The 22769-nt window shown below is 42.7% G+C and overlaps 1 protein-coding gene across 4 annotated transcripts in view; it reads right to left on the reverse strand.

The window, feature by feature from the left end:
- NEDD4L (NEDD4 like E3 ubiquitin protein ligase) overlaps positions 1-22769 on the reverse strand; it is a 656466-nt gene that overhangs the window by 417257 nt on the left and 216440 nt on the right. The window contains exon 1 of one of the 4 annotated variants that reach the window (XM_033933715.1): positions 4911-5046. The exons of the other annotated variants lie outside the window; for them this stretch is intronic. The gene's annotated coding sequence lies outside the window, so the exon portion shown is untranslated. Of the gene's footprint in view, positions 1-4910; positions 5047-22769 lie in introns of those variants that run through there. 4 annotated transcript variants of the gene reach the window in all.

The raw sequence follows: 22769 nt of genomic DNA on the forward strand, positions 1-22769 counted from the left end.
TTAGCAGGTTTGCAATCTATAAGTGGCTCCGTCACTACATTGAAATCTCCCCCTATGATCAACTGGTGGGAGGAGTAAGGCGCCAAAATCCCTATCAAGGAGGAAAAGAAGTCATGAGAATAAATGTTCGGGGCATTAACAGTACCCAGCACCAGATTGCAACCCCACAAATCCCCAATCAGAAATAGGTATCTACCCTCTGGATCCTTGATTTCCTTATGGATTCAGAAGGGGATGTTTTTATGAATCAAGATTGCTACCCCACGCTTCCTAGAAGAATAAGCATAGAAACCCACCTGTCCCACCCAATCCCTCTTAAGTTTGAGATGTTCAGTGGCGGATAGGTGGGTCTCCTGAAGAAACGCTATGTCACTCTGCTCCCTTTTCAGATAGGCAAGAATCTTGGTCCGTTTCACAGGGGAGTGAAAACCATCAACATTTAAGGAATTGACATTCAAATTAGCCAGGATGATAAATATGATGGGTGAAAAACAATGAAAATAACCAAAACTCATAAACCAGAAGAGAGGGGATGTCCCAGCCAAATCCCCCCGCTCCACATACAGCAAAGAAAAGCTGCCTACCCAGCATCCACATAACATTCAGCCTCGAGCACCGTTGAATCCCTAAGAAAACACATACATACCATCCATTCATACTTGCACTCTCACACAACCAAACTCCCCCAACCCCCCTCTTCCCCCTCCCCAGACTTTCAGTCTACCCCTACACAGTATGACAGCTTAGATACAGCAGCTCTGGGCCACTCCCAAACAATCAAAAGAAGTATAACTATGTAATAGAGAAAACCCCAGAAGAAACATGTCAAACATTAACAAATGCAATACATAAAACAAAGCTGAAACTGCAAAATATAGTAAGATTGTGCAAATGGGTTAAAATAACAGCAGATGTAGTAAGGAACAACATGCGCCCCTCATGGAGAGCTCCCGCTATTCAACAATAACAGACAACCGGGGATCGAAGCAGAGGTCACCCCATCCGCTCCCCAGGGAGCCTAGAGTGTTCAACAAAGGCTGCAAACAAGGGCAGGGATGCCCACCAGCCGTGGAAAGACTCCATACCAACAGCAGTCAGTGTTAAATCCTCATGCAGATAGAAGGATTCAAAGTTCCCTAGTCTCAGCAAGATGCTAGGCTAGAAATTCAACAGAGCCTAGGGCAAAAGATAGCGGTCAGCCAAATAATATCCACGTCCGTAGCTCTCATTCACCCACCCGATTAGGTTCTAACACAGGGGGGAGCTTTTGGATAAAATGCTCCAGAGCCTGCGGGGTGTCCAGAAAAGTGACCTTATTGTAGAAAATGCGGGCGCGAGCCGGATATAAGAGGGTGACTCTTATGTGGCATTTAAAGAGCTCGTTGCAGAAAGGAGCCATAGCACGCCTTTGGTAGGAGACTTTAGGACAAAAATCTTGGAAAAGGAGAATTTTATGGCCATCAAATTGAAGCTCTTTCTCTTTACGGTACAGGAACAGGATTCTCTCCTTCACAGCATAGTTGAGGAAGCGCGCAATGACTGGACGCAGACGCTGCTCACCTTCACTGCAGAGCCCCACACGATGCGTCCTTTCGAGCAACACCAGAGCCAAAGGGGCCTGGATATCAAAGACCATAGGCAGCCAGGCCTCGAGTCGGGTGCGGAGATCCACGTCCCGAACCGAAGTAGGAATCCTAATGAAGCGCAGGTTGGTCCTGCGACCACGATTCTCCTGGTCTTCAGCGCGCTCTTTCAGTGTTTTAGTAGAGGTTTCCAGAGTGCGGAGACGCTCCTCAAAGTTGTCCATACGCACCTCCTGCTGAGCAATGCGATCTTCAGCGCGCTGCAGGCGATTTGACTGGGACTCCAAGCGCTCCCTCATTTCTTCCATGAAAGACTGAATTTTGGTAAGTTTGTCTTCCATAACGAGCGTCAGGGATCTCATAAGCTCTTGAACCACTGCCTCTTGTAAAGTGAACCTCGTGCTTCTCCACCATCTTAGATTCTGGCGCTTTGGTCTTATCTTTTGCTCCCTGCTGGGATTTAGTTGACATGGTCAGAAAAAACGCCAGATAGAGCAACACTGAGACGCGCTCCACTCCCTGGGCCTTCAAGACGTAGAAAAATACGGAGCACACTCACAGTTTGCAGGGTTCAAAACGAAGTGGCCCGGAGCTGTAGAAAGGCACGTCTGATTAGGTCTCCAGCATCACATGACCCCCGAGCATTGGAGTTTTTACCACAGCGACACATGATAAAAAACCCTAAATCAGCTTGATAAAAGGGGTCCTAAATTATTTTGTAAAACTTGATATACTGCCTTTCATATAAAAATATATTAATCGAGATCATTTTTCTTACAATCTTATACCTTCCAGGCAATTTATATTATATATATATATTTTTTTTTTTAATCAAATCAGCATTTGCGAGCACATCGAGAAAAATGGCCTACTGCGGACAAGCCAGCACGGATTCTGTAAGGGAAGGTCGTGCCTGACAAACCTTCTGTACTTCTTTGAGGGAATAAGCAGTCAGGTGGACAAAGGGGAACCCATAGACATCATTTACCTCGATTTTCAAAAGGCCTTTGACAAGGTGCCACATGAAAGGCTGCTTGGGAAGCTGTGGAACCACGGGGTGGGCGGGGATGTACACAGATGGATCAAGCACTGGCTGTCAGGTAGACTACAGAGGGTCGGAGTAAAGGGCCAATATTTTGACTGGCGGGGAGTCACAAGCGGTGTGCCGCAGGGATCGGTGCTGGGGCCGCTACTCTTCAACATATTTATCAATGACCTGGAAACGGAGGCAAAGTGTGAGGTTATAAAATTTGCAGACGATACCGAACTCTGCGCCAGAGTTAGGACCAGGGAGGAATGTGAGGAACTGCAAAGGGACCTCGATAAGCTGGAGGACTGGGCAAACAAATGGCAAATGCGCTTTAACGTAGATAAATGCAAGGTCATGCACATAGGGAAAAAGAACCCGTTGTTCGAGTATAAAATGGGGGGGAGATTGCTGGAAGACACCGGACTTGAGAGAGACTTGGGTGTGCTAGTGGATCCATCCATGAAACCATCCGCACAGTGTGCAGCAGCCTCGAAGAAAGCCAACAGGATGCTGGGCATCATCAAGAGGGGCATATCAACCAGGACGCGGGAAGTCATCATGCCGCTGTATCGAGCGATGGTGCGCCCACATCTGGAATACTGCGTTCAATATTGGTTGCCGCACCTCAAGAAGGACATGGCAGTTCTTGAGAGAGTCCAAAGGAGGGCAACGAAACTGGTAAGAGGGCTGGAAAACTGCTCATATGCCGAGAGGCTGGATAAACTGGGGCTCTTCTCTCTGGAAAAGAGGAGGCTCAGGGGGGATATGATAGAGACCTTCAAAATACTTAGGGGCATAGAGAGGGTGGACAGGGACAGGTTCTTCAGACTAAAAGGGACGACAGGTACGAGGGGGCACTCAGAGAAACTGAAGGGAGATAGGTTCAAATCAAATGCAAGGAAGTTTTTCTTCACCCAAAGGGTCGTGGACAAATGGAATGCGCTCCCGGAGGAAGTGATCCGGCAGAGTACAGTACAGGAATTCAAACAGGGATTGGACAGATTCCTGAGGGAAAAGGAGATCGTGGGGTACTGAGGGAGGTGCTGAGGTGTTGCATAAGTATAGACAGCTCACCAGGTCGTGCAGGTGCAAGGCCGGAGTGTTAGGACATTGATGGGAAGATAGGACTTCGATGAGAAACCTAGGGGGCAAGGGGGCCCCTTCTGGTGATTAAGGCAGGTCATGACCTGTCGGGCTGCTGCGGGGGCGGACCGCTGGGCGGGATGGACCTCTGGTCTGACCCGGCAGAGGCACTGCTTATGTTATGTTCTTATGTTCAAGCAAAACTCCTGAAACCAAAATACTGGTTCTTCTTCATAAAAATTAAACCAAGTGTTAATAGGTCATTACTGTGGTTTTTCCAAGACCACAATAAACTGCCAATTTTCACCAATTCCCACTGAAATGGATAAATACATTGCATTTGATCTTCAAATTTTTTTTAACAAGTTGAGGAGTGGATTTTCAGTATGTCATTCAGCAGCAGTTAACCAACTATTTAGGTAAAGTTGGAGTGCTCTCCAACCCTTCCGCAAACTTCTGAAAACCTGGTTATTCTCAAAAATCTAACTCTTCCTCCTCTTTTGACATCCTAGCCCTCTAACTTCCCTCTACCCTCTGACCCTTTTCTAGCTCTTACCTTGTAGTTCCTTTCTCATTACAACTCCTGTAAACCGTGCCGAGCTCCACAACCATGGAGATGGTGCGGTATTTAAACCTAAGGTTTAGTTTAGTTTAGTTTAGTTTAATTACAGTCTAACTAGATATTCTTGTGTCTTAACTAGGTGAGTTTCCATCCAATCTGCATTACCCACATACCCCTTATGAGCAATTGAATGTAGTTACGGAGCTAATATTTAGGCATTATGGGAAGGAGGAGATAATTTCCGAAAGTACAAGTCTGGTTAAAACACTGGAAATTTAGCCAGTTAGATCCTTTAGTAAATAGACTCCTGAACAGCTGTTGTTTAGAAAATTAGCCCAGAGCAAACACATTCTAACTTTTTAATCCAACTGCAAAATACACATACAAATTAATGATCATTAATTCTACAGTCTGAGGAACAGAGTTAGTCACCAAAAGGCTGCAATGGAAAAAAAAAAAAAAAGCGACTAGGTTTGATTATAATACGACTCAGATTAAGCTTGTTTAGAAAAGAAATCCGAATTACTGAGCTTTATATCTTTACCCCTGTCCTCCAACTTCAATATGAACCGAATCAGATCACTAAAGGAAACACAGGCTGGAAGCTGCAACGCTCCTGCCAGGTATAAAAGAACAGTGCAGCTAGACTTACCATTTATTGCCCCAAATAGAGGGGATCAGAATGTCCGAACCATTAAATCTGTATACCTGAAAAGGCTCAGAAGACAGACCGATTGCCTGCGTCAGTGGACTTGGTTCCTACTTCTTTGTTTTGAAAAGCAGACAAGCAGCTCTTGGATACTAGCAGAAACCTAACAAGTTTTAACTCAATCAGAAAGTATGCAGTGAGCCAGCTAGTTAAAATGATGAGTCACAGAAACGCAGCAGAACCCAAGTTCCTGCTAGTGGAAAAATTAAGCTCCACCTGCACTGTATCTTGTGAGGAAAGGACAGACATGAGTCGAGTCTTTCATTTGAAAGAAAGCTCTGTAATGAGAGGGCATAGGATGAAGTTAAGAGGTGATAGGCTCAGGAATAATCTAAAGAAATACTTTTTTTTTTAAAGAAAGGGTGGTAGATGCATGGAACAGTCTCCCGGTAGAGGTGGTGGAGACAGACTTGTGTCTGATTTCAAGAAAGCCTGGAATAGGCACTTGGGATCTCTTAGAGAGAGGAAGAGATAATGGTTACTGTGGATGGGCAGACTGGATGGGCCATTTGGCCTTTATCTGCCATCATGTTTCTTTGTAAACAGTACATCTGCTCTGCACAGATTTGCATATACAGTGTCACCATTAGCCTCTCTCATGTATATCAAAATTGAAAATATATGCATAGCATTTCCAAATCAAAATAAGATATTGTAAGCAAATTGAAGCCAGAGCTCTAGTCAAATTTTGCAATATTTGGCATATGTATACAGCCTTTACAATTTTACTTCAAAGCAGTTTATAAAATGTTTTCAGCTAAGAAATTTGTGCCATAAAACAATGGACACCGGAGGAAATGGGAGATAAAAAGTGTCATTTTATAGCAGACTTCCCTGTGTGTGAAGTTCAAGTATGTGCCTATTTCTACTTTATTTTTAAAAAAAAGTCACATAGGCGCCTGGTGACATTTATAGCAAGGGATTCAATAAATGAGCTAAACCAGTGTTGACCAACCTCAGCCCCTGCCAAGTTACGTTTTTTCACAGTAACAAATTTAATGATGGTCAATAAAGATCTGAGAGCAAACCCAGGAATTCAATACTGGCACAGTATTCAGTGACTGGCATTGAATTTCCGGTCTATTTTTGGCCGGCAGAGGCATGGCATGCCAGGTCACTATTCAGCGGCTAAGTCTCGATGACAAAAATACAGACCCGGCTAGAGCACGCTGAATAGTAGTCTCTAAAGGTCCAAATAATCAGGCAACAAAGATTTATTCTGTAATGTTACAAATTTTGATTAATGGCTCCAAATCCTATGGTGTAGGATGAGTCAGTTCTGGTACCACCCCACCCCACCCCACCCCAACCCCATGATGCTTTTCTTACAGAGATTAGACCTTTGGGTACACATATGCACTAGGACTTATCCTAACCCCAGAGGCATGGAGATAATCACAATTTTAACATTACAAATTCTCATTTCATTGTTGCTTCATTTGGACCTTAGATCCGTTGGTTTGTTACTACTTTTCTCATAAGATACTAATCTATAATGGCGGAAGGAGTAAATGGACTTAGGCTGAGCTGAGGGCTTAGTGCGGCTCTTACCACAGGTTAAGTCTTACAACCTTTCTTCCCTCCCTATTGTTCTAACCTAGGGGCGGGTAACCTTTTTACATAAAGGGATGCAAGAATACCAATCCTACTCTTAGAAGACCACAGAGGTACATAATGTCAGAACAAAAGAACGCCAAAGATCTTTTGTGACAGCTAATAAAACTTTAGTTATTAATGATGGAAACAAACCTAAATATTTGCAAAATACAATACAGTATTGAAAACTGCCAAAACTTTGGCTAATGATGTTTTCTGTGAATACTTCCCATGGTCTGCAGATTGCCTACCCCTGGTCTATCGACTAGGCTATTCCTTCCACCAGTTGTTTTTTTTAATGAACCTAAAAACTGTCATTTCCCCCAAAAAACATGAGTTTTTGTATTAAGGGTTTTTCTGTAATGAAACATATTTAGAATGCTAACGATTTAGGAATTTACGACCTGCCTCTGAGTACATTTCCATTTGGTTCAATCCAGAAATCAAAATTCAAGGACTGACTATTAATTGGACTGAATGGCAACGGAAGGGGATTTGGTTTGTCAATCAATTATATCAGGGGAATAACTTTAAAATGTTGACAATCAATTATATCAGGGGAATAACTTTAAAATGTTGACAAGGTGCCCCATGAACGTCTACTCCGGAAACTGAAGAACCATGGGGTGGAAGGAGATGTACATAGATGGATCAGAAACTGGTTGGAAGGTAGAAAGCAAAGGGTAGGAGTGAAAGGCCACTACTCGGACTGGAGGAGGGTCACGAACGGTGTACCGCAGGGCTCGGTGTTCGGGCCGCTGCTAGTTAATATATTCATAAATGATCTAGAAACAGGGACAAAGTGTGAGATAATAAATTTTGCAGACGACACCAAACTATTTAGTGGTGCTCGGACTATAGAGGACTGCGAAGAATTGCAAAGGGACTTGAACAAGCTAGGGGAATGGGCGACGAGGTGGCAGATGAAGTTCAACGTTGAGAAATGTAAAGTATTACATATGGGAAGCAGAAACTTGAGGTACAACTATACGATGGGAGGGATATTATTGAATGAGAGTACACAGGAAAGGGACTTGGTGATAATGGTGGGCACGACAATGAAGTCGATGGTACAGTGCGCAGCGGCCGCTAAGAGAGCGAATAGAATGCTTGGTATAATCAAGAAGGGTATTGCGACCAGAACGAAAGAAGTTATTCTGCCATTGTATCGGGCAATGGTGCGTCCACATCTGGAGTACTGCGTCCAATTTTGGTCGCCGTACCTTAAGAAGGATATGGCGTTACTCGAGAGAGTCCAGAGGAGAGCGACACGTCTGATAAAAGGTATGGAAAACCTTTCATACACTGAGAGATTGGAGAAATTGGGTCTCTTTTCTCTGGAGAAGAGGAGACTTAGAGGGGATATGATAGAAACTTACAAGATCATGAAGGGCATAGAGAAAGTGGAGAGGGACAGATTCTTCAAACTTTCAAAAAATAAAAGAACAAGAGGGCATTCAGAAAAGTTGAAAGGGGACAGATTCAAAACGAATGCTAGGAAGTTCTTCTTTACCCAACGTGTGGTGGACACCTGGAATGCGCTTCCAGAGGACATAATAGAGCAGAGTACGGTAATGGGGTTTAAGAAAGGATTGGACAATTACCTACTGGAAAAGGGGATAGAGGGGTATAGATAGAGGATTACTGCACAGGTCCTGGACCTGTTGGGCCGCCGCAAGAGCGGACTGCTGGGCACGATGGACCTCAGGTCTGACCCAGCAGAGGCATTGCTTATGTTCTTATGTTTGAGGATCTGTGTGCTTACCATCATTTACCTGCTACAGTTTTTTTTAACGGCTGCAGTTAAAACATTGTTTGGCAAAGTCATGTTACAAAGATCTGATAAATACCAGGGATGTGGGCTTACAGAATTTTTGTGTAGATCTGATTAGGCAATCAAAATGAGCCTCTTCTGTTTATCGAAAAGTTAAATTTAAGAGATTAAAAGCATGTATTTACTCTGCAGCAGTTGTGGGAACATGATTTCCGAATGAAAATCAATGATGTTATATGGACAGTTTTCAGGAGAAAGGTATGTCGACCTTCTGTCAGCATCATTAACACAATCTTTATTCTATGTTGCTCACCGAGCATCTTGGACGCCTTATAGAGTCTCCAGACTGTCAGCACATGGATATAATTTATGCTGGACTTGTAAAACTGATGTAGGCACATTTTATCATGTTTGGATGCCATGCTGTTAAAATGTTTTGGGATGAAGTCTAGCAATGAATGAGTACAAGAAATCGTTGGATTCTGTATAGAGCTGATTTATGAAATTGTCATTTTGCGTTCTGCTATCTTATCGCATTTAGTTAAAAAATATAATGCCAAATTATGAGTGTAGAAATTCAGCATGTTTTCTCAGAATGGAAAAATAGTACAGTTCTTTCTTGTCTTGCATGGTGGACAGGAGTCTTTCTTACGCGTAAATATGAAGTAGCTGCTGTTAGGCGATGTTCAGTTCGATATTTAAAGAGGGTTTGGCTCTTTTAGATGACTCTTGTAGAATACATGCTAATTGACTTGTCTTTCTCCCAATTTGTCTACTTTTACAATTTTGTTAGGGGAAGGAGGGAAGGGCTTAAATTTCATTAGATTGTTATGCTGAATTATTGTATTTTATGAAATTAAATAAAGACATTTAAAGAAGAAGAAGAAGAAAAAAAAAGAATGCTGTGTTAATTAAGACCACAAGTCCAAATGGTCTTAGCACACGTCGACTGCTGGCTTTATTAAAAGTAATTTTATAAACAGATCACCCAAACTGTGGGGCACAAATGTACATTAGTTCTGCCTGTTTTATAAATGGCACAAACCTACATTCCCAGCTTGTTCAGTCCTACCAAAGTGATTTTGATGGAAATAAGTCTCAGATGGAGTGAGAAGAAACATCTAGCTTACTAGATATACACAGAATGAGCTAAGGCAGTATGATGTCTTGCCTCTTGTAAGAGATGCCAAGTGAGTTCCAGTGAAGATTAGCAGTCTGGTTAAAACTAGATACTGTCAGAAGCTGTCTCCAGGAATTCCAGAGCAACATAAAAGAAAATACCTGAAGGGTAACATTTTGCTTTCATTCTGTTATTGCCAACGCTGTGTGTCACAATGCATAACCGAAAACCTAATTGATTTATATAACCTGTGAGGCACTTATTTCAGAAGCGAAAGTTTAATGTACCTAAGTGTGGCAAAAGTGTGCAAAAGTTTAGGTACCTTTTACTCTGTGCAAAAGTTTAAGCACCCTGGCCCAACTGCATTTCGCAATGAATTCGTCAGTGAGCAGAAACCAACACAACCGTTGCATGGCTCTAACTTATATAAACACACATTTTATTAAATTTCAATAAATTACTATTTGCACTAGCAGAACTCTCTGAAAAACTTCGTGTCACTGGTTTTTCTCTCGGGGGTCGTTGACCTCGTGATCATTTTTAAATTTTCAGGCCGGTTTAGAAACAGCGTTGAGGATGGCCTACTCCAACACTGAGGCTCCTCTTTGCTGCCCTACATCAGGGTCATCGACTTCAACGTCCAGCTGTACCTCAGTTATTTTGATGTTGCCAACACTGGGGGAACTGCGTAAGAAAGCTAAGAAGCACAAGCAATTCCCCCCCCCCTCCCTCCAATGCTGATGCATCAGTATTTTCCAACAAGAAGACAACGGACAAATACTTCTGCACATTTTGTGCTGCCTACTGCACAGGCACTCCAGTTCCAGTTCCAGGCCCCTTTTCTCAAAGATCAACGGAATATGCTGCTGTAGAATGGGCTAGCCGAGCTACTGCAGTCGCACGCTCTGCTAAATCTTGGTAACACACCCCTAGCTTTTTGACTGGCTCTGAGCAAGATAAGCGAGATACCGCAAAACGCCACTCACAGATTCCTGCACATGTTAAGTATGCTTAATAAAGATGTTGATGACACACGCCTTTCATCTGCATTTATGGCTGCCACAACATCGGGAGAGGGAGGGAGCGGAGTGTATCTGACTCTCGGCACTCCTCTAGGCGGTCTTCCAAGCAGCCATGTTCATGCTCCTCCTGAGGTCGCAGTTCTACTCCTAGACATCTAGTGCGATTAGACAATCTTCTAGACACTCCCCTCGTTGCTCTCACCACCCAGGTCTATGGGGCAATATGATGAGGACTATAATTCTGATGTGTCTCTTCATGTATCTAGCAGGTCTGAGTACGATGGCGATTTTTCTGATGGCAATCTTCCAGATTCAGCTTCACTGCCTGATCAGACTTTGCCCCCGCCAGTCTGTCCTTCTCCAAGTTTATCAGACAAATGGGGCAGGATCTCCCAATTAAAATGGAGTCTGAAACAGAACCTATTACAGAATTCAGAGAGGCACTTAACTACAAGGAGTTGCCCAAGCACTATCTAAAGGTTCCTCACCACAACCTCATGAAGGCAGCCTTCTCCCCTTCTTGTACCAGTGGCTTTAAAGAGGTTGGATTCTCTTGACAAGCTTTCCCTCTATCCAATTCTCTGGTCAACCAGCCAAAGAAATTGATCAGTTTTGGCTGACAAGACCAGTCTCTAGTGAATCCATGCTAAAGCAACAGCCTCGAAAAATATTTAAACCTAACACTGAAAAGACACCTTCTCAACTTGCTTGCAAAAGGAAAAAAAAAACTGAGGAGAGAGGGTAACATAGTAGCACGCCCAGTGATGCAAGGAGGCAGTATTTTTGGAAAAAGTAAACCAGCATTTCACATCTACCCTTTCCACTCTACTCAGTATTTGATAGACCTCTTATCATATCACCTTGAGCCTTCTCTTCTCCAAACTGAAGAGCCCTAGCCACTTTAACCTTTTCTCATACAAGTCATCAAATCCCTTTTATAATCTGTGTTGCCCTTCTCTGTGCTTTTTCTAATTCCATTATATTTTTTTGAGATACGGTGACCAGAACTGCACACAGTATTCTAGTTGTGGCCATACCACAGAGCAGTGGTCTCCAACTCAAACCCTTTGTAGGGCCACATTTTAGATTTGTAGGTACTTGGAGGACCTCAGAAAAAAATAGTTAACATTTTATTAAAGAAATGACAATTTTGCATGAGGTAAAACTCTTTACAGTTTATAAATCTTAACTTTTGGCTAAGTCTTAATAATAATATTGTAATTTATAGCTAAAGAGACAAATGATCAAGAAACCATTTTATTTATTGTGATTATGATAAACTTACTGAGAACCTCAAAATAGTACCTGATGGGCCACATGTGGCCCCCGGGCCGCGAGTTTGAGACCACTGCTATAGAGCGATACAAGGGCATGGCCCAAGTATGGGTGTGACCCATCTTAGGTTAGGCTGCACTCATCAGTTGAAAAGCACTGTAGCAGAAGACTGAAATCTATTTGTTTGCAGCACTTTACTGTAAGCATGTGGAGTTACAAGTGATTAGATGTGGCAGACGGTATAAACAGATTGATAAGATGTATAAGGAAGAACCAGCAGTTGGTGAGCAGTCTGAATTAAATTTACAACTTTTCTTGCCTCAAAAATCCCATGAAGTCACATTAGAATTCCTTTGGGACCTGATTTCTAACCTAGAAAAAACCTTTAATTCTCAGTTCCAACAAATAGAAGGGAAAATTAAGAATCATGATAATGTAACTCTTTTAGTGATATAGGCTCATCTAAACTTCTTTTTATATGATCAGGAACCTTAGGTCTCTCAATTAAACTCAAAAATTCCAATCCATCCTTCTCTTTTCCTAAATAAGACTCGGAAGAATAAAGGGTTTTATAATAATTCAGAAATTTTTTTAATATATTTCCAATCTGAGAATAAGAATTACCCAACATCCTTAATTATACATATTTTTTCCTTTCTTTTCTTTTAAATAATTTGCCAATAATCTTCCCGCCTTATTTGAACTACCATAATACAATGCTTGCTGAGAGAAAATGTCTTTCCTTACTAATCTAGAGGAATCCTCATAAATACTTATATTTTGCTTTTAATAATGCTTGAAATGTAGACTACTCCCATTTTTTGATCAATTGTGATTCTAATCCTTTGATTTCTTTTTCTAAAATTACAAATTGCTTTCTTAGCTGTTTCCTATTATATACTGAATCAATAATAATAAAATGTTAAGCGCGCATGCGCACTCGAAAGTCGTGTTCCCTGTTCCGTCGCGACAGAACGAGTGCGCATGCGCGCTTAACGTCACAGTCTCCTTTTTTTCAAGCCACTGCTAGCGACGTGCCGGAGCTGGACCACCCGTTGACCCTCGGTCTCCTTTTTTTCAAGCCGCTGCTAGCGATGCGTCGGAGCTGGACCCCCCGTTGACCCTCCCACCGCTACAAGGCTGACAAACCCGGCAGGAGCAGCAGCGTCGCAGGCACACTAAACGCTGCTTCGGGTCTTCTACTGGCCTAATTTCCTCTGCCGCGTCCCTGATGACATCAGGAACGTGGCAGAGGAAATTAGGCCAGTAGAAGACCCGAAGCAGCGTTTAGTGTGCCTGCGATGCTGCTGCTCCTGCAGGGTTTGTCAGCCCTGTAGCGGTGGGAGGGTCAATGGGGGTTTCGGTTGTGCCGGGTCGGCGGTGGCAGCGGGGGGGGGGGAGGGAGTCAGGCAGGTGGAAGGGGAATGGGAGGGAGGCAGGCATGCTGGCATCGGAGGAGGGGTGGGGGGGGTTCAATGGAAGGCAGACAGGATGGCATGGGGGGGTTCCATGAAAACATGCTGCTCAGGGAGATGGGAGGCAAGCAAGCAGGCAGCAGGCATGGGGGGGGTTTCAATGGAAGGGGAATGGGAAGCAGGCAGGCTGGCATCGGAAGGGGGGTGGGGGGTTCAATGGAAGGCAGACAGCCAGGATGGCATCGGGGAGGGGGATTCCATGGAAACATGCTGCTCAGGGGAATGGGAGGCAGACTGGCATGGGGGAGGGTTCGGTGGAAGGGAGATGGGAGGCAGGCAGACTGGCATTGGAGGGGGGGTTCAATGGAAGGCATGCACGTAGGAAGGCATCGGGGGGATTTCCATGGAAATATGCTGCTCAGGGGAATGGGAGCCATGCAGGCTGGCATGGGGGGGGTTTCAATGGAAGGGTTATGGGAGGCAACGGAGGGGGTGGGGGTTTTCAATGGAAGGCAGGCTGGCATCGGAGGGGGGGAGGAAGGAGGCACTGGGGGCACTAAGGACATAGAAAGGGGCACTATGGACATAGGAAAGAGGCACAGGGAGACAGGGAGACACAGGGAGACAGGAGACACAGGGAGACAGAAAAAATGACAGACAGGCAGCATGCAAGGAGAGAGAGACAAAGAAAAAAAATACCCAGACAGACAGACATCTACTCTAGCACCCGTTAATGTAACGGGCTTAAAGACTAGTATGAAATAATTTGTCTTCTCATAGTTGCTTTAAAAGCATCCCATAAAATTTCAACCGAAATTTCCTCCAAATCATTAAGCAAAAAAATATTCATTAACTTTGGCCTGGAAATCTTCACAAAATTTGGAATCTGCAAGCAATGCATTATCAAACCTCCATACAGGTTTAGAATTATCTTGATCTATTAAGTTAAATTCTACCCATACACCACCATGATCTGATATTATTATTGGTTCTATGGAAGCTTGTATAACTTGCTGTACCAACTGATCAGTAACAAAAACATAATCAATTCTAGAAAATGATTTATGAACATGTGAACAAAATGAAAATTCCCGATCATTAAAATGAAGAATACGCCATATATCTTTTAAATTACAAGATTGTACAAAATTATCTAGCCCTAGCGATTTCACAATTCTACTATGTTTTTTATCCAATATTGGATCTATAACAGATTTGAAATCCCCCGCCACCACTAAATTAGTAGTAGCCAGTGGTAAAACTAATTGTTGTAGAGATTTAAAGAATTCAATCCGATTCAAATTAGGGGCATATACATTGAATGCCACAGTAGTATTGCCCATGCTCATATCAACATGCAACCATCTGCCTAGAGGATCCGCCTTTACCATGTTAAATGTTGCAGAACATTTTTTATTAACTAAAGTTGCTACTCCAGCCTTTTTAAGATTGTCTGGAAGGATTGGATTAAAGATGATATACGGTCCTTAAATGATATTATTTCTAATGGTAAGCTGCTTGAATTTTCACAACTGCAACATAAATATGGTCTTGATAAAAAACAAAGTTATAAATGGTTGCAGTTGAAGCAGGCTATTCAGGTAGGGTTCCCTGAATGGAAATCTCTAAATAATCAATTCAGTTTAGAATTCCTATGTTTTCAGGCAGACTTTCTGGGACACAGTGGTATAAAGTCTGCCTGAAAACTAAGTATTATCTAATTATTTGAATAAGAAACCCAAAATGGACTAAGGGATATTTGGAGCATTGAGATTAAGCATCAGATTAGTGCGTCTCAATGGCCACGTATTGGGTCTTGGAGAATGAAATGTACAGTGTCGGCATTTATGAGGCAAACATGGTTTTTCCTGTTGCATAGAGCATTCTGGACCTCTGTTCGTTTACAAAAATTGGATTGCTCTAAGTCTAATAGATGTTATATAGATGGCATTGTCATATTGAAGTTGGAACCTTAGATCATCTATTACTTTATTGTCCATTCATTAAGGCATTTTGGTATTCAATTTGGGACCAAGTTAACTTTATGATGGAAAATCATGTGGCATTATCTTATGATACGGTTTTATTTGGAATGAGTATGAGGGCTAAGTGTCAAATATCTGCTGCTAACAATAAGCTTCTGATGATTCTTACGGGTGTGGCGATCCAACAGATAACGTATAACTGGAAAAATTGCTCTAGATTGAATTATAGTTTCTGGTGGAATTCAGTATGCCATCTATATAAAATGGAAAGATTGCTTGCAATACAAAATGGTTATTTTAATAAGTTTAAGGATGTAATAAGCTATTATAATGATTAATGATTTTTTATTCTTTCTCCTTATGTGATAATTTTGGAAAGAAAGGGTGGGTGGGTGGGTGGGTTATGATAATTTAAGAATATATATGAATATCATAAAATATTAATATTAATATGATATATATTAATTGTATATGAATCTGGGAGGGGGTGGGGATTAATTTTTTTGATGTATGTTACTGAAGAATTTTCAAGTGATGATGTATTATATTTGTTTGTTATTTATTGTACACTTGATGTAAGTTATAAAATGAATAAAGATTTAAAAAAAAAAAAAAAGAATCATGATAATGAAATTGGGAATTTGAAAAAAAGACCTGGATGTTTCTAAATCCTTAACAAATAATTTTCAAGAAGATATAGGATTATCAAAGAAACTCCAAGGGACATTAATTAAAGATAATATAAGTTTAAGAAGGAAAATTGAATCACTGGAGAACTTTTCTAGGAACAATAACTTGAGATTGATCAATTTTCCAAAAGTTCCTATAACACCTAGAGAAATGCTGAAATGATATCTTCAAGAAATATTGGAAATTCCTAGGTGTTCATTACCATCTTTCACGCAAGTTTATTATCTTTCGACTAGGACTCGAGATACTCAACAAGTAATAAATCAAGAATCTATGAACATTTCAGCTGTATTAGAATCATCTGATAGAGAAATGTCTGTTTCAGCTACTTTATTATTGACGCTTGCACTTACCCCCGATAAGAGTTGGCTCATGAAAATGTTCTATAAACATAGGCAAAAAGAATTTCTAGGTTATAAGATACAAATGTTTCCAGATTTTGCAAGGGAGACTCAAAAGCGTAGAAGAGAATTTCTTTTGTTAAAACCCGGTGTTTTGGTTTTAGGGGCAACTTTTTTCTTAGACACCCTTGTAAATGTGTAATTCATTATAAAACTCAGAAGTATGTTTTCTTTGAACCTCTCCAACTGACGACTTTCCTGTCCTTGTATCAATTGGAGAAGGATTGTGCTTAAAAGAATAAATGTCCTTACTCTCTGATAACTTATGATTTCATAAAGACTACTTTTCTTTGGTTAACTCACATTTGAATCACATTTTGGATCTATTTGAGGACTTGAGAAGATTTATGTTAGTTTATTATTGCTTATTTAGTTTTGGTGTGTCAAGTTAATTTCCCTTATCATGAATCCTCTTTCTGTACAAGTTCATCTTGATTGTATAAATTGAAAACATAAATAAATTTTAAAAAAAGATGTATAAGATGTATAATGAAACATTAACTTACTTGCAAAGCCAAGTCTGTACTTTGAAAATTCACCTTCAATTCAATCAACAATTCCTTGAATGTGACAGATCAATAGTTCTTATAAGATTATCATGTAAACTACAATCAGGACAGGCAAAGTTTGTCAGCAATAATTTGATTTTATAATAATAATAATAATAATAACTTTATTCTTCTATACCGCCACAATCTTGCAACTTCTAGGCGGTTTACAATCAAGAGTGCTGGACATTCAGCGAAATACAATAAGTAGATATTCAGAGGAAATACAGACATCAGAGACCTCAGGAGGCAATAGTATAGAAATACAATTTGCTGAGCGAAAATGTAATATGTACATTTTAGTAGGTAATGTCCGACAGGACCTGTTGGGGATAAATAGCAACGTAAAGTTACGATAAGATGAAGATAACAGATTATATTTATAACAGTGCTTTAAGTTCAGGTGGAATAGGGAGGGGGGAGGGAGAGGGAGAGCGGGTCAATTGTTTAGGTATTTTACAGAAGTACAGTCATGTGAAAAAATTAGGACACCCCATGAAATATTCAGTTCTTTCTTAAGAAATGTTCCCATATTGATGTCAAATCTTTTTTTATTTATCTCTGGAAAATAAAGTGATGTAATTGCAGGAACACAACAAAACTTTTCCTTGATTTACTATTAAACCAAAGATATTCACAAAAATGCATATTCTGAGGAATAAATTAGGACACCCCCATATAACCTTCCACTTAAAGTGGCTCAAATCACACACAGGTTTATCACATCAGAACATAGTTACTCAGTATTTTGAAGGAGGTTTGCCCTACTTAAACCTCAGACATTTAGTTTGGCGTGCTCATGACTGCTGCGGTGAGAGTGAACACCATGGCGAAATCAAAAGAGCTGTCTGAGGCCTTTAGAAAGAAAATTGTAGCAGCTTATAAGTCTGGTAAAGAATTTAAAAACATAAGAAACGCCTTCACTGAATCAGACCTTTTGGTCAATCCAGTCCAAGCCAGGTGTTCCCCGATGAAGACCTGTTTACCCGTATCCATCAATGTGATTTGCAAGAAGGTGTGCATCCAACTTGCCCTTGAAACCCAGAATGGTGGTCTCCGTCACAACCTCCTCTGGGAGAGCATTCCAAGCGTCCACCACTCGTTTGTCCTGAGCCTGTCGCCTCTCAACTTCAGTCCATGACCTCTTGTCTGATTCACATTTGACAACGTGAATAACGATGCTTCTCGCTCTATTTTGTCGAATCCTTTTATTATTTTACAAGTCTCTATCATATCCCCTCGCAGTCTTCTCTTCTCAAGGGTGAATAAGCCCAGTTTTCTGAGGCGTTCTTTGTAGCTCAAATTTTCCATACCTTCTACTAGCTTCATAGCTCGCCTCTGCACCCTCTCCAGCAGGGTCACATCAAAGAATCTGATATTAGTCATTCCATTGTCCAGAAAATAGTGTACAAGTAGATGACTTTCCAAATAGCTGCCAACATGCCTAGGTCTGGCCATCCAAGCAAGTTGACCCCCCGAGCAGACTGCAAGATGCTAAAAGTTGTTTCCAAAACCCTAAAATGTCATCATGGGACCTACAGCAGGCTCTTGCTACTGTTGATATGAAAGAACATGGCTCTATAATCAGAAAGAGACTGCACAAATTTAACTTGCATGGGGAGGTGTGGCAGGAGGAATCCTTTGCTCTCTAAGAAAACATGAAGGCCAGACTGGTTTGCCAAAAAGCATATAGACAAACACCAGGACTTCTGAAATAGTGTTCTATTGACAGATGAGTCTAAAATTGAATTATTTGGATAGCAGAAAAGAGACATATTTGGCGTACACCAAATACAGCATTTCAGGAAAAGAACCTACCAACTATAAAGCATGGACATGGAAGTGTTATGGTTTGGGGATGCTTTGCTGCAACAGGACCTGGCCAGCTCACCATCATAGAATCCACCATGAATTCTACCGTGTATCAGAGGGTGCTTGAGGAACATGCAAGACCATCTGTAAGAAAATTAAAGCTGAAGCGGAACTAGACCCTGCAACATGACAATGACCCAAAACATACCAGTAAATCTACCAAGGACTGGCTGAAAACTAAGAAATTGAGAGTCTTGGAGTGGCTGAGTCAAAGCCCTGATCTTAATCCCATTGAGATGCTGTGGGATGATTTGAAATGCGCTGTACATGCAAGAAACTCCTCAAACATCTCACAGCTGAAAGAATTCTGCATTGAGGAGTGGGCCAAACGCTCCTCAGACCAATGTCAGAGACTGGTAGATGGCTTCAATAAGTATCTCACTGCAGTTATTTCGTGTTCCCTGCCACCGTGGTGTGTGATCCGTGGCCGTGTTCCATTTTAGAACCCGGTGGCAGGGAACACTCTGGCCACTCCCTTCCTCCCACCCTCACTCACCAACCGCTGCTGCTGGAGGAAGCGCAGGCAAGCTCTCTCCCAGTGGCGCCAGAGCCGCATCATCGCTGCCCGATTGCCGGCCGCGGTGGCCGCCGCTGCTGTGAAACTGCCCAGTACCGCTGCCGACGCCACTCTTCAAAGGAGCCTGGTGAGGATAGCGGCCGCTTGTAGCTATCGTGTCAGAGGGAACTTGCTACTGAGGTGCATAGCGGCCTGCGAGGTTCGCTACAGCTGGCCGCTGTCCTCACCAGGCTGCAAACAAACATGCTGGACAGGGGGAGCAGGTGCTGATGAGCCGGGGAGCAGGGAAGAGGGACAGGGGGAGCACGAAAGAGGTGCTGATGGACCGGGGGGAAGGGAAGAGGGACAGGGGGAGCAGAGAAGAGGTGCTGATGGACGGGGGAGCAGGGAAGAGGTGCTGATGGACGGGGGAGCAGGGAAGAGGGACAGGGGGAGCACGGAAGAGGTGCTGATGGACGGGGGAGCAGGGAAGGGGTGCTGCTGGACAGGGGGAGCTGGCAAGGGGTAGTGGTGGACAGCAGAGGAAAAAGAGACAGAAAGAAAGACAGACAGAAAGCAGCTAAGGAGAGAGAGAGAGAGAGAGAGAGAAAGACAGACAGACACATTTATTTTAGCACCCGTTAATGTAACGGGCTTAAAGACTAGCTTTTAAATAACTAAATCGGCTTTTTCTCCCTTTCAATAATTAATGACTTGAGCAAAGGACAGTTGTGTGTTTATTGTTTTCCAACAAATGGGATGTGCAGACGTTTATTATGCTGTTTCTCTACTTTGCCTAAAATTTCAGTCTGGTGCTTTAAGTTTTATGGTTATGGGGGATGAAACCTATTGTCCTAAAGGCTGGTTTGCTGGCACACGGAGTGAGTGAGTGATCCTGCCAACCTCATTATGCTCTCCTTACCCCTCTCTCCTCAAATCACTTCACTAGCTCCCTATTCACCTTCGCATACAGCTCAAACTCCTACTATTAATCTACAAGTCATGCCACAGCGCCTCGGTATCTCTCCTCTCTTCTTCCTCCTTATACGCCTCCCTGATAACTCTGTTCCTCAGATGCTGTTATCTGTTTTCTTCTCCTCCACTGCCAATTCCAGACTTCGTACCAATTTTTGTCTATCATTTTCTTTTTTTATTCGTAAAAGTTTGGAATGACCTTCCTTCTATAATTAGAGTTCTCTCTCATCTACCCACTTTTTGTAAAGTACTGAAGGCATATTTATTTCAGAAATTTACTAATGATCCTTCTTTTTCAAATAATCAATCATAAAAGATAAAATTCTACCCTAAAAGATACAGGGCTCCTTTTACAAAGGTGCGCTAGCGTTTTTAGCGCACTCATCGGATTAGTGCGCACTACCCGAAAAACTACCGCCTGCTCAAGAGGAGGCAGGAGCGGCTAGCGTGCGCGGCATTTTAGAGTGCACTATTCCGCGCGTTAAGGCCCTAACGCACCTTCGTAAAAGGAGCCCATAGTTTCTGTTCTAATCTCCTGTATAATTTTATTAACATTTTGTTAACCGAATCGAGCCCTCCTGTTGGAATGAATCGGTATGAAAAAAAAAAAAAAAATTCAAAGATTAGATTTTGCTGCCCTGTATGCCTGGAATAAACTTCCCGAGTTCATCTGTCACACCCCTTCCCTTTCCTTGTTTAAAAGTAGACTAAAAACCCACCTTTTTCATAGAGCCTTCAATTCATAACTCTACTGCCCCCATTGCCCACCACCCTAGCCAGCAGATTAGCCATGCCCCTAACTGTAGCCATGGCAACTGTTGTCCATCTTGCCTGTTTAGATAGAAACATAGAAACATAGAAACATAGAAAGATGACGGCAGAAAAGGGCTACAGCCCATCAAGTCTGCCCACTCTACTGACCCACCCCATTAAGTCTGAGTGCATATGACTTAGTTCCTTAGCTCGACCTTCGTAGGGATCCCACGTGGATGTCCCATTTATTCTTAAAGTCGAGCACGCTGGTGGCCTTGATCACCTGCACCGGAAGTCTGTTCCATTGATCCACCACCCTTTCTGTGAAGAAGTACTTCCTGGTGTCACTACTAAATTTCCCTCCTCTAAGTTTAAGCGGGTGCCCCCTTGTGACCGAGGGTCCCTTGGGAACGAATATGTCGTCTTCCAGCTCTACACGACCTGTGACGTATTTAAATGTCTCAATCATGTCACCCCTTTCCCTGCGTTCCTCTAGAGTATAGAGCTGTAAGATAGTAAGCTCTTTTGAGCAGGGACCATCTCTTTCGTGACTCTGTATAGAGCTGCATATGTCCGGTAGCACTCCAGAAATAGTAGCAGCAGGAGAAGAAGAGAGAGCGTGAGCATTGCAATAGCCACAGCATATGTGGAAAATTGGTGCCGACTATTGCACAAACTTAGCACACTATTCATACTACTCTCAGCCACTCCCAATTCATGCCCTTTTTCCCCCTCATAATCTTGCTAATGTATCTTAACAGGTCCTACTTAATCCATAGTCCCTCAGCCTCATCATTCATTCAAGTTCTCTCAGACAATTTACTTATTCTTACTCACATCCAGCCTATTCATAACTCTTTGAGAATTGCTGTGAAAAGGGTGCCACTGTACCTGTATAATTACATGCTTAAGGCCCATCATTCCTGAATGTATACAATAAAACTAAGATACTGACAGTTCATTCAAGTCTATGGTGAGAACTGAAGGAGGAAGAGACTCATAAGCAGCTTTATAATTCTATCAACATATTCCAAAATTCAAAGTACACTACTCCATTGGAAAAAAAAAAAATATTTACTGCTTAAAACACTCCACCCTGACGGGGGTCACGTGATGCGCACGACGTGAGCGGACGTGCGTTGCTGGGCTCCGCGAACCGACTACCTAAAAACCTGCTTAATATTGCTACCTGGCAGCTGTGAGGGGTATCGCTGGACCTGCGGGCACGGAGCGTCAGGACCAGGAGGTTCGGCGGTGTGTTTTTCTGTGCGGGAGAAGCCCCGGTATGCCCATAAAAGCGGCAAAAACACCGAAGAGTAAAGTCAGCACGCTGGAGCCCAAAATGGCGTCGGCTCCCGCCTCGCCGCCGCTGGAGCTGGGCGACTGGGCTATCGAGATCTCTCGCCTGGTGACCACTGCCCTGGAGGACCGCCTCAATAAATTACAATCGGCGGTGGATGGCATTAATGAAAAATTTGAGAACCAGGCTCAGCGGCTCACAGAGGTGGAGAATCGTGTTTCTGCCCGGGAGGATGAGGCCCTGCAGACACAGAGGCGGGTGGATAGCCTGCAATCACAGGTGGCTGCCCTCACTGAAAAACTTGAGGACACGGAGAACCGCCAGAGAAGAAATAACCTGAGGGTTGTGGGACTTCCGGAGTTGCAGGGCGCGGATGCGCTGTATCAATTTTTCCATACTTGGCTGCCAGAACATCTTGGCTTGGAGACCTCGGCCATGTCTTTTGTATGTGAAAGAGCACACAGGCTGGGAACCACTTCAGGGGCTAACTCGAAGCCTAGAGCGGCTATTGCCCGGTATGTAAACTGGAAGGAGAAGGAACAACTCTTGAAGGCGTATCGTCTGGCTGGTGGTTTGCAGT

Source organism: Geotrypetes seraphini, chromosome 1 (genome assembly GCF_902459505.1).
Source record: "Geotrypetes seraphini chromosome 1, aGeoSer1.1, whole genome shotgun sequence".
Classification (NCBI taxonomy): domain Eukaryota; kingdom Metazoa; phylum Chordata; class Amphibia; order Gymnophiona; family Dermophiidae; genus Geotrypetes; species Geotrypetes seraphini.